The sequence below is a fragment of the Heptranchias perlo genome, chromosome 17 (assembly GCF_035084215.1).
Source record: "Heptranchias perlo isolate sHepPer1 chromosome 17, sHepPer1.hap1, whole genome shotgun sequence".
Classification (NCBI taxonomy): domain Eukaryota; kingdom Metazoa; phylum Chordata; class Chondrichthyes; order Hexanchiformes; family Hexanchidae; genus Heptranchias; species Heptranchias perlo.
In genome coordinates this window covers 56504904-56516724 of record NC_090341.1, presented here as the reverse complement: position 1 = coordinate 56516724, position 11821 = coordinate 56504904, and the positions used below count along the sequence as shown (strand labels likewise).

The window sequence follows — 11821 nt, the reverse complement described above, 5'->3', positions numbered from 1 at the left end:
TCCTGCACTTACTCACCTCGCCAGTACTCATCCCGCCACTACCACTCAACCCAATCCTCATACAATCTCATGGCTCTATCTCATACTCACCCTCTCGTGCATCTCTTTCACAGTCAGCCTCACTCAACCTGCCACTACCTATGCTGCAGCCACAGGGCATGCATCACATATGTGCAGTAGGCAGCGTAAGGCAAACGTGTCGTGAGCATGAAGGGGATGCACAAGGGTGTTTGAGGGTTTGTCATGGTTTTTACTCACATTACATATTATATTGGCACCACTACTGCCACGTCTTTGCGAATGTTGTCTGGTTTGTGCAATAATGCCCCTTTCCTGAGGATCACAATGAAGACCCACAACTGATGACACCCATTGTGTCACTGCAGAGTGGTGTAGGTGTATTTGCAGGGCTCTTTTGTGGAGACGTCGGCGATGTCCCCGGTGGCACCCTGGAAGGATGCGGAGGAGAAGTTGTTGAGGGCAGTGGTGACTTTGACAGCGACAGGTAAGAAGATGGTGCTCGGGCCAACCGGGAGCAGCTCGACATGAAGGAGGCTGCAGATGTCCACGACTACATGTCGAGTGACTCTGAGCCTCCGTGTGCACTGCTGCTCAGAGAGGTCCAGGAAGCTGAGCCTCGGTCTGTGGACCCCGTGGCGAGGGTAGTGCCCTCTGCGACGCATCTCTCTCTGCGGTTGCCCTCCCTCCTGCTGTGCAGGTGGATGTGTCACAGCACCGTGTTGTGGAGCTCCACGTGTCAGAAGTGGACGGCGTGGATGGCGAGGCTGGTGATGCTGTTCGCCATCCGAGGAGGTCATGACTGCAGCTACGGCGGCCCCCATCCGCAAGATGTGCATCTGAGGGGGTCCACAAGGTAGGTGCATGTGTCTGGACCCTGGGGTAAGTGTGCAAGTTGGTGAATTTTCTTGTCAGGAGGAGGGTGGTGAAGGCCAAACTTTGTCCCAAGTGACAGAGTGGCCTCCTGCAATGAGTGAGGGTCTCCCCCACCAACCTGTCAAATGGACCTTTGCAGCTGCCACAGGCTGACAGCTGCAACACATCCATTTCAACTGGGAGTGTTTCCCCAGTATGGGAAACAGTCCAGTTGTTTGTAAAATCCCACCCCTCCTCACATAATCCTTTAATCGGGTCTGTTAATGACCTGAAATACCTAGATAAATATTATCAAGTGGCACCCCGCTGGCTTTAATTGCCTGCGGGGATTCCCACCAGCGGTGGCTGCTGCGCGCACGCCGGCGCGTCTGTGGGGAACCCGGAAGTGGGCGGGTTGGAACCGGGCTCTGGACCCACTCCGGGATTCCCCGATTTTCGGAGCCCCCCACCAGGAACGCACCCGATAGCGGGTGCTAAAATGAAGCCCATACTCTCCGGAGTTTAGAAGAATGAGACGTGATCTCATTGAAACATGTAAGATTCTAAGAGGGTTTGACAAGGTAGATGCTGAGAGGATGTTTCCCCTGGCTGGAGAGTCTAGAACTAGGGGACATAGTCTCAGGATGAGGGGTCGGACATTTGGGACTGAGATGTAGAGGAATTTCTTCAGAGGGTTGTGAATCTTTGCATTCTCTACCCCTGGAGGGCTGTGGATGCTGAGTTATTGAGTATAATCAAGACTGAGATCGCTAAGATTTTTGGACTCTAAGAGAATCAAGGGTTATGGGGATCGGGCGGGAAAGTGGAGTTGAGGTCGAAGATCAGCCATGATCTTATTCAATGGCGGAGCAGGCTTAAGGGGCCATATGGCCTACTCCTGCTCCTATTTCTTATGTTCTGGTGAGGGATAGACGAGAGGCGAGAGATGAATGAGATGAGCGATGTGGGCAATCTGAGTAATTCACTGTCAACTCTGTGCTTTCACTGAATTGTGCCCTCCGGCCCAAAAAGGGCCCTGTCCTGCGGCAGGACTTCCTAACCGCAGCCCTGCAAACTCCCTTTAAGCCTCAAACCCTTCCCCTTGCTTCTAGTCACAGTCCACGGCTGCGATCCCCTAATTCCCTTTAACCTGAACTGCTGCTGTGTTCCAAACTCGCCCCCACTTCCCCTCTCGACCTTGCTCGCTGTTTGTCTATTACTGTATAGCTGAAAGGCCCAATCAGCGCAGGATCTGACCCTGGTCAGTCCTAGCTAGGGGACATACGAACAGGAGGAGGCCATTTGGCCTCTCAAGCCTGTTCTACCATTCAGTGAGATCATGGCTGATCTGTGACCTAATTCCATATACCCGCCTTAGCCCCATATCCCTTAATACCTTTGGTTAACAAAAATCTATCAATCTCAGATTTAAAATTAACAATTGAGCTAGCATCAATTGCCATTTGCAGAAGAGAGTTCCAAACTTCTACCACCCTTTGTGTGTAGAAGTGTTTCCTAACTTCACTCCTGAAAGTCCTGGCTCTAATTTTTAGGCTATGTCCCCTAGTCCTAGACCCAACCAGCAGAAATAGTTTCTCTCTATCTACCCTATCAGTTCCCCTCAATATCTTGAAAACTTCAATCAGATCACCCCTTAATCTTCTAAATTCCAGGGAATACAACCCTAGTTTGTGTAATCTCTCCTTGTAATTTAATCCTTGGAGTAAAAACAGAAAATGCTGGAGAAGCTCAGCAAGTCAGGCAGCATCTGTGGAGAAAGGAACAGAGTAAACGTTTCAGGTCGAGCACCTTTCGTCAGAACTGGAAGAATTAGAAGATCCTTCCAAGACCAATATATTCTTCCTAAGGTATGGTGCTCAGAACTGAACACAGTGCTCCAGGTGTGGTCTAACCAGGGCTTTGTATAGCTGTAGCATAACTTCTACCCCCTTGAATTCTAGCCCTCTAGATAGAAAGGCCAGCATTCCATTAGCCTTTTTGATTATTTTCTGTAGCTGTCCATGACATTTTAATGATCTATGTACATGGACCCCTAAGCCTCTTTGGACCTCCACTGTTTCGAGCTTTTCATCACTTAGAAAGTACTCTGATCGACCCTTTGTAGGTCCAAAGTGCAAAGTCCCTTACACTTGCCTACATTGAAATTCATTTGCCACAGTTTTGCCCATTCACTTAACTATTTTATGCTCCCATTTCAAAAATAATTAATTGGAGGAGGGCAATTTCAGTGGGTTGAGAACAGATCTGGCCTGGATAAATTGGAATCAAAGATTGGCAGGCAAAACTGTAATTGAACATTGGGCGGCCCTTAAAGAGATGGTTCAGATACAGCCTATGTACATTCACACAAGGGGGAAAGGTAGGGCAACCAAAGCCGGAACTCCCTGGATGGCAAAAGAAACAGAGAGTAAGATGAAGCAGAAAAAGGGGGGATCTGACAGATGGCAGGTTGATAATTCAAGTGAGAACCAGGCTGAATACAGAAAATACATAGAAGTGAAAAAGGAAATAAAAGGGGCAAAGAGAATATAAAAATAGACTGGCGCCTAAAAGGGAATCCAAAATTCTTCTATAGGCATATAAATAGTAAACAGGTAGTAAGAGGAGGGGTGCGGCAGATTAGGGACCAAAAAAGCAATCTATGCATGGAGGCAGAGGGCATGGCTGAGGTACTAAATGAATACTTTGCATCTGTATTTACAAAGAAGAAGATGCTGCCAAAGTCACAGTAAAAGAGGAGATAGTTGAGATACTGGATGGGCTAAAAATTGATAAAGAGGAGGTACTAAAAAGGCTGGCTGTACTTCAAGTAGGTAAGTCACCTGGTCCAGATGGGACACATCCTAGGTTGCTGAGGGAAGTAAGGGTGGAAATTGCGGAGGCTCTGGCCATAATCTTCCAAACATCCGTAGATATGGGGGTGGTGCCAGGGGATTGGAGAATTGCAAATGTTACATCCTTGTTCAAAAAAGGGTGTAAGGATAAACCCAGCAACTACAGGCCAGTCAGTTTAAACCCAGTGGTGGGGAAGCCTTTAGAAACGATAATCTGGGAAAAAGTTAATAGTCATTTGGACAAGTGTGGATTAATAAAGGAAAGCCAGCACGAATGTGTTAAATGCAAATCATGTTTAACGAATTTGATTGAGTTTTTTTGATGAGGTAACAGAGAGGGACGATGTGGTTCATGTTGTGTATATGGACTTTCAAAAGGCATTTGATAAAGTGCCACATAATAGGCTTGTCAGCAGAATTGAAGCCCATGGAATAAAAGGGTAGTGGCAGCATGGATACGAATTGGTTGAGTGACAGGAAACAGAGAGTAGTAGTGGTGAACGGTTGTTTTACAGACTGGAGGAAGTTATACAGTGGTGTTCCCGAGGGGTCGGTACTAAGACCACTGCTTTTTTTGATATATACTAATGACTTGGACTTTCTCGACCTTCTCTCCTCCAGCCTATCCACGTAACTGAAGTCCTTCATCCCTGGAACCATTCATATACAATCATAAAAAGGTTACAGCACAGAAGGAGGCCATTCAGCCCATCAAGTCCGCGCAGGCTCTATGCAAGAGCAATCCAGCTAGTTCCACTCTACCGCCCTTTCCCGTAGCCCTGCAAATTTTTTCCTTTCAAGTACTTATCCAGTTCCCTTTTGAAGGCAATGATTGAATCTGCCTCCACCACCCCCTCGGGCAGTGCATTCCAGATCATAACCACTCGCTGTGTAAAAAAGCTTTTCCTCACGTCACTTTTGGTTCTTATCTAGTAAATCTCTTCCGCACCCTCTCTAAGTCCTTCACATCCTTTTGAAAGTGGGGGTTTCCAGAATTGGACACAATACTCCAGTTGTGGCCGAACCAGTGTTTTATAAAGGTTCATCATAACTTCCTTGCTTTTGTACTCTACGCCTCTATTTATAAAGCCCAGGATCCCGTGTGCTTTTTTAAACCACTTTCTCAACCTGCCCTACCACCTTCAAAGATTTGTACATATATACCCCCAGATCTCCATTCCTGCACCCCTTTTAGAATTCTACCCTGTGGTTTATATTGCCGCCCCTCATTCTTCCCACCAAAATGTATCACTTCACACTTTTCTGTGTTAAATTTCATCTGCCATGTGTCCGCCATTCCACCAGCCTGTCTATATCCTCTTGAGGTCAAACACTATCCTCCTCAATGTTCACTATACTTCCAAATTTTGTGTTATCTGCAAATTTGGAAATTGTGCCCTCTACACCCGAATCCAAGTTATTAATATATATCAAGAAAAACAGTGGTCCTGGTACCACCCCTGGGGAACACCTCCCTCCAGTCTGAAAAACAACCATTCACCACTACTCTGTTTCCTGTCACTTAGCCAATTCTGTATCCATGCTGCACTGCCCCCTTTATTCCATGGGCTTCAATTTTGATGACAAGCCTATTATGTGGCACTTTATCAAACGCCTTTTGAAAGTCCATATTCACCACATCAACCACATTGCCCTCATCGACCCTCTCTGTTAACGCATCAAAAAGCTCAATCAAGCTGGTTAAACACGATTTGCCTTTAAGAAATCCGTGCTGGCTTTCCTTAATTAATCCACACTTGTCCAAGTGACTGTTAATTCTGTCCCGGATTATCATTTCTAAAAGTTTCCCCACCACCGAGGTTAAACTGACTGGCCTGTAGTTGCTGGGTTTATCCTTACACCCTTTTTTGAACAAGGGTGTAACATTGCAATTCTCCAGTCCTCTGGCTCCTCTGGAAGATTATGGCCAGTACCTCTGCAATTTCCACTCTTACTTCCCTCAGCAACCTAGGATGCATCCCATCTGGACCAGGTGACTTGTCTACTTTAAGTAGAGCTAGCCTTTCTAATAACTCCTCTTTATCAATTTTTAGCCCATCCAGTATCTCAACTATATCTTCCTTTACTGTGACTTTGGCAGCATCTTCTTCCTTGGTAAAGACAGATGCAAAGTACTCATTTAATACCTTAGCCATGCACCCTGCCTCCATGCATAGTCCCATAGTCTCCATTTTGGTCCCTAAATAGCCCCACTCCTCCTCTTACTACCAGTTTACTATTTATATGCCTATAGAAGACTTTTGGATTCCTTTTTATGTTAGCCACCAGTCTATTCTCATACTCTCTCTTATTTCTTTTTTCACTTCCCCTCGGAACTTTCTATATTCAGCCTGGTTCTCACTTGTATTATCAACCTGTCATATGCCCCTTTTTTCTGCTTCATCTTACTCTCCATCTCTTTCGTCATTCAGGGTGCTCTGGCTTTAGTTGCCCTCGTGGGAATATACCTAGACTGTACCTGAACCATCTCCTCTTTAAAGGCCACCATTGTTCAATTACAGTTTTCCCTGCCAATCTTTGGTTCCAATTTACCCAGGCTAAATCTGCTCTCATCTCACTGAACTTGACCCTCCTCCTAGTGAGTATTTTTACTCTAGATTGCTCCTTGTCTTTTTCCATAGCTAATCTAAACCTCATGACACTATGATCACTGTTCCCTAAATGTTCCCCCACTGACACTTGCTCCATTTGGCCCACCTCATTCCCCAGAACCAGATCCAGCAATGCCTCCTTCCTCGTTGGACTGGAAACGTACTGGTCAAGAAAGTTCTCCTGAACACACTTCAAAAATTCCTCTCCCTCTTTGCCCTTTACACTATTACTATCCCAGTCTATATTAGGATAGTTGTAGTCCCCCCATTATCACTACTCTATGGCTCTTGCACCTCTCTGTAATTTCCCTGCAAATTTGCTCCTCTATATCCTCCCCACTAGTTGGTGAGAAGAATATAGAGGAGCAAATTTGCAGGGAATTTACAGAATATTATAGAATACACCCAGTAGTATAATGGCACCTCTATTGTTTCTTAACTCTAACCAAATAAATTTTGGAAGATTATAGTTAAGGCATCTGAATGTTCTCACCTACTTCCTTGGGATGGCAACCATCTGGTCCTGGGGATTTGTCACTCTTTAGTGCCATTATTTTCTTTATTATTTTTAATTTGCTTTCGTTAATTAAGGTGAGTCTCTGTCCCTGATTCAAAATTAGTTTCCTTGGGGTGTCCAGCATGTTATCCTCTTCCTGTACTGTAAATACTGATGCAAAGTAATTATTTAACATGTCCGCCCATCTTCAACTCAATTACATGTTGGTTGTCTCTTACTGCTTGGGTTTCAAAAGAAGTAAAAGATATACAATTTGAACAGAAAAGACAATGAATGTGTCTAGACATATTCCCATGGTCACAGTCACTTAGGATGTCATTTGTGACTTTGGTTAGGACAGTAACCTAATTGCAAAGGAGTGGCGGGAAAGATGGGCATGGATTTAGGAGGTGACAACATATTCAAGGACTTTGAAGAGGAAAGGGAGGTTGGAGATGGGGAGGTAATTTGCAAGTTCAGAGGAGTTGAAAGTGGGTTTTTGAAGAGGGGATGTGATGATGGAGGTGTTGAGAGGGCGACAGTACCTGAATAGATGGGAACCAGTTGCAATATCAGCTGGCATGGGGGCCAGGAAGGGAAGTTGGGTGGTCAGCAGTTTAGTGGAAATGGAGTCAAAAGAGCAGGAAGTGGGTCTCATGGACAAGTTGAGTTCGGAGAGGGGATAAAGGGAGAGGGGGAGACAAAGTAGAGGAAGAAGCTGGTTCAAGGCTAGGACTGAGGGAATGTATGGGAGTGATTTGGCTTGGAAGGCAAGGGGAAGGAAGGATGCAGCAGAGGCAGCTAAACAGATGTTCTCAAACTTAGTGACAAAGAAGTCCACATGCTCCTTTCACTTGTCGTTGAAGGTGAGAGTGAAGGGAGCAGGGGAGAGGGATTTAAGGAGAAGGTTGGTCCAGGAGAAAAGCTGGGCGTTATCTTTGCTCTCCAAAATGACGCAGTAGTGAGCACCTTTGGAAAGAAGAGTGAGGCCCGGTGGTGGTGGATATGGTCCTAAATGATCTGGTGACGAATGGCTAAACCAGATACACTCAAGTCTGCACGCTTGGACATGAGGGAGCAAAGATGGAGGCCATTCCAGGGGATGAGAGAGAATAAAGATTTTGCTGGGGAGAAGGGTATCAAAGGTAGATGGGAGGGAGTGGTTGAGCATATTATAGATGCAGAAGTATTGTGGTGAATGAAAGGCCAAAGGCTGGGGCAGTGGGATTTAGAAAATGCAGTTGTAAGTGACTTGGGGGAAAGAGTTTTTTCCAGGATGGACACAGAAAGAAGTGGGTTAGACAGGGAAGAATTATAGAATCATAGAAAATTTACGGCACAGAAGGAGGCCATTTGGCCCATCGTGTCCGCACCAGCTGAGAAACGAGCCACCCAGCCTAATCCCACTTTCCCGCATTTGGTCCGTAGCCCTGCAGGAAGAGGGATGTGGTTTGTGAGGGATATAAGGGACTGATTGGAAATGGCCTTGTTTGTGATTGAGACAATGGGAGTGGAGATGCCATGTGAGATGGCAAGGTTGAGGGGTTGGCCGTGATATGGGTAGGGAAGTTTATATAGGGGGAAGGTTTCTGAAGGACATGAGGGTAATGAATTCAGAGGAGAGGGAAAGGTGAACTGAGATGGAGATTGAAATCACCAAGTATGAGTCGTCGTTCAGTGCAGAGGCTGAGGGAGGAGAGGGAGGATATCTCAGTAAGAAACTGAGATAGCAAGTGGAGCTTGGAGGGGGTGGTAGACAATGAGGATCTTAAAGGAGAGGTGAGGAGGTGGAATGAGCTGAGGTGCTTGAATGAGGAGAAAGTACTAAAGGGGTAGGGAGAAGACACAAAGGTGTGATTTGGTGGAAGGGCCACACTGCCACAGGCAGTAGGTGGTAAGCATAAGCAAACAGGCAGGCTTCAGCAAGGAGCAAGGCGTGGTCACCCGTAAGCCAAGTTTCAGTCAAACCCAGGACATTGGTGCAATCATCCAAAGCTTGTAGAAGCGCCTTATTTGTGATTAAACAGACAATCTGGAGGGAAATACGGAGAGGGGCTGATTCGCTGGCAGAGTACAAGAAGGCATTGGTGAGTGGGGTGAGCGGAATGGGGTGGAGTTGGGAAAATTAGCCCCCAGCAGCATGTTGGGCGGCAAGATTGGAGAGAGTAGAGGATGGCGCAGTTGGGATTGCTGCTCACAAGGAGGCAGCAATGAGTGCCTGAATGGTCACAGAATTAGCAGCTCTAGAAGTTTCTAAGCACAGCTCAGAAGTGATATAGGATGATAACTAGCTGGAAGGTAGTGGTTCTTTCCTGGTTTTGATATGGACATCACTCTAGCTTACCGCCATATCTTAGGCAACTTGCTCTCTTGGATGACACAGGAGATAAAACTGACGGTCGTTGAGAGGTTGATGAGAGGACACAAATCTTTCTGAGGTGTAGTAGCATTTTTGGTGAAATCCTGTAAAAACCTCATGCTTTTCCTGCTTTCATGAAACTCAATGCTCTCCTCACTTCCTCAATGGAGAATGGCTGGAAGATGTGTTCCTCACTTGGAGATAGGACTAGTGTGGAGGCACTGCATAAAGGACTGCAGGTCTTGTGGACCATCTAGAATCATAGAAAATTACGGCACAGAAGGAGGCCATTCGGCCCATCGTGTCCGTGCCAGCAAAAAAGAGAGCTATCCAGCTTAATTCCACTTTCAATCAAGTTAGTCAGACACGACCTTCCCTTAACAAATCCATGCTGACTGTCCTTGATTAATCCGTGCCTTTCTAAATGACGATTTATGCTGTCCCTCAGAATTGATTCCAATAATTTGCCCACCACCGAGGTTAGATTGATAGACCGAGTAATTATAGGCCAATCTCTTTCTCTCTTTTTAAAGAACAGTACAACGTTAGCAGTCCTCCAGTCCTCCGCATTACGCCTGTAGCCAGAGAGGATCGGAAAATGATGATCAGAACCTCCGCTATTCCCTCCCTTGCTTCTCTTAACAGCCTGGGATACATTTCATCTGGGCCTGGCGATTTATCTACTTTCAAAGATGCTAAACCCCTTAATGCTTCCTCTCTCACTATGTTTATCCCAATTAATATTTCACACTCCTCCTCAAATACAATGTCTGCATCGTCCCCCTCTTTTGTGAAGACAGATGCAAAGTATTCATTCAGAACCCATCCCCACATCTTCCACCTCCACAAATAGTTTACCTTTTTGGTCTCTATTGGGCCTACTCTTTCCTTAGTTATCCTCTTGCTCTTTATGTATTTATAAAACATTTTTGGGTTTTCCTTAATTTTACTTGCCAGTATTCTTTCATGCCCTCTCTTTGCTTTCCTAATTTCCTTTTTAATTTCACCCCTGCACTTTCTGTACTCCTCTAGGCTTTCCGCAGTATTGAGCTCTTGGTGTCTGACATAAGCTTCCCCTTTTTTGCCTTATCCTACCCTGTATGCTCCTTGTCATCCAGGGGGCTCTAGATTTGGCAGTCCCACCCTTTTTCTTTGTGGGAATATGTTTACTCTGAACCCCTTGAATCTCCCCCTTGAATGCCTCCCACTGCTCTGACACTGATTTACTGGACCCTTGTCACCATGTGACATCTGAAGAGGTTATTGTCAATTGGATTTCAAATATACAGGGAGCATCTCACATCTCAGAGACAGTAAAGTACATTCAGTTGACTCACCCCGAGAGATTGAAAGATCTTATTGATTCCATGAGGTTCAATCTCCCACTGATTGCTGGTAACTAGAATCCTGTTGCCAGTACCAGTGGAGAAATTGGTGAGTGTGCCTCAGAGGTTCTGTCCCCTCACCACAGAGAAAAGCAGAAGTCTTCATCTTTGCAGGGCTGGGCTGCCAAGAACCCCATGACAAAGGATCAATCTGTCCATCCCAGTACTTGAGTGCCCTGAGAAAAGGGGCACCTCCAATACCAAGAGCTGCATTAGGGTTTGCAGCAGCTCAGGCCTCAGGTGGCATGTAGAAGAAGTGTTAGCACAGGACAGATTACATAGTCACAAGGAGTATTCACAGTGACAGAACCAATGATGTTTTTGTAAATAGTTGTAATAAATCACTGGAATATTTGATGTAAGGACTGCTGGGTCTTTGAGCTGATGTTGAGATTCAGGATTAGGATGTGACAGCTCGCATTGGGTTAGTGAGAGGACACAAATCTTTGATAACAGTGCCAAAGTCTGTCTCTAGTGTCCAGCAGCTGTTGTCACTGTGTCTGCTTCCTGTTCTTAATCAGCTGTGTGAACAGCATCAGCAGTGTTATCAGCCTGATAAGGCATCCTCTGCAAAGTTCTACCATGTCTTTCCCTGATTGCAAAGTTTTGAAGCACACAACATGCTACCACAATTTGCAAAAGGGTGCTAGGTGCATGCTGCAGGGCCACTCCAGACCTATACAGACTCTGGAACCTACGTGCCAGGATGGTCTGGCTCTTCTCTGGTGCTGCCTGATTAATCTGGGTTCCCTCATAGCCTCCTCCTGTTTCTCTTGCTCTCATGTATAGGTCATATAAAGAGGGATTCCCACTGGGAAGCCCTTAATTCCTAGCTCAATAAAGTGTTTCCCTGTTAGAAAATGTTTGCAGGGGATTTTTCCATTATGACACAGGAAATAAGATCGTAGACAAAATATACAGTTATCTACATAAAGTCCTCGAAGTGGTAATGCTGTAACAATGCTAACCCATTTAAATCAATGGATATCACTGCCTGTTAGTTTTAGTTCCTATACACGATGGTGCTGTTACCTCGAGAAACATTACAGGGACTCGGAACAAAAACGCAACTCTTTTTGTTTCAGATTTCCAGCATCTGCAGAATTTTGTTTTTTGTTACAAGGATTCGTGTTATTCTTAGAGGTGGCACTGTAACTACTCTCAGCCGGTTACAAGAAACACACCTAAAAGACTTACCATTTTAACAGTGAGCAACACAAGGCATTTGTTACATTGTGTGT

The 11821-nt window shown here is 45.6% G+C and overlaps 1 protein-coding gene across 1 annotated transcript in view; it reads right to left on the bottom strand.

Annotated features, from left to right (window-relative positions):
- Positions 1-11821, bottom strand: part of si:dkey-197j19.5 (uncharacterized) — a 94013-nt gene that overhangs the window by 79493 nt on the left and 2699 nt on the right. The window lies entirely within an intron of this gene.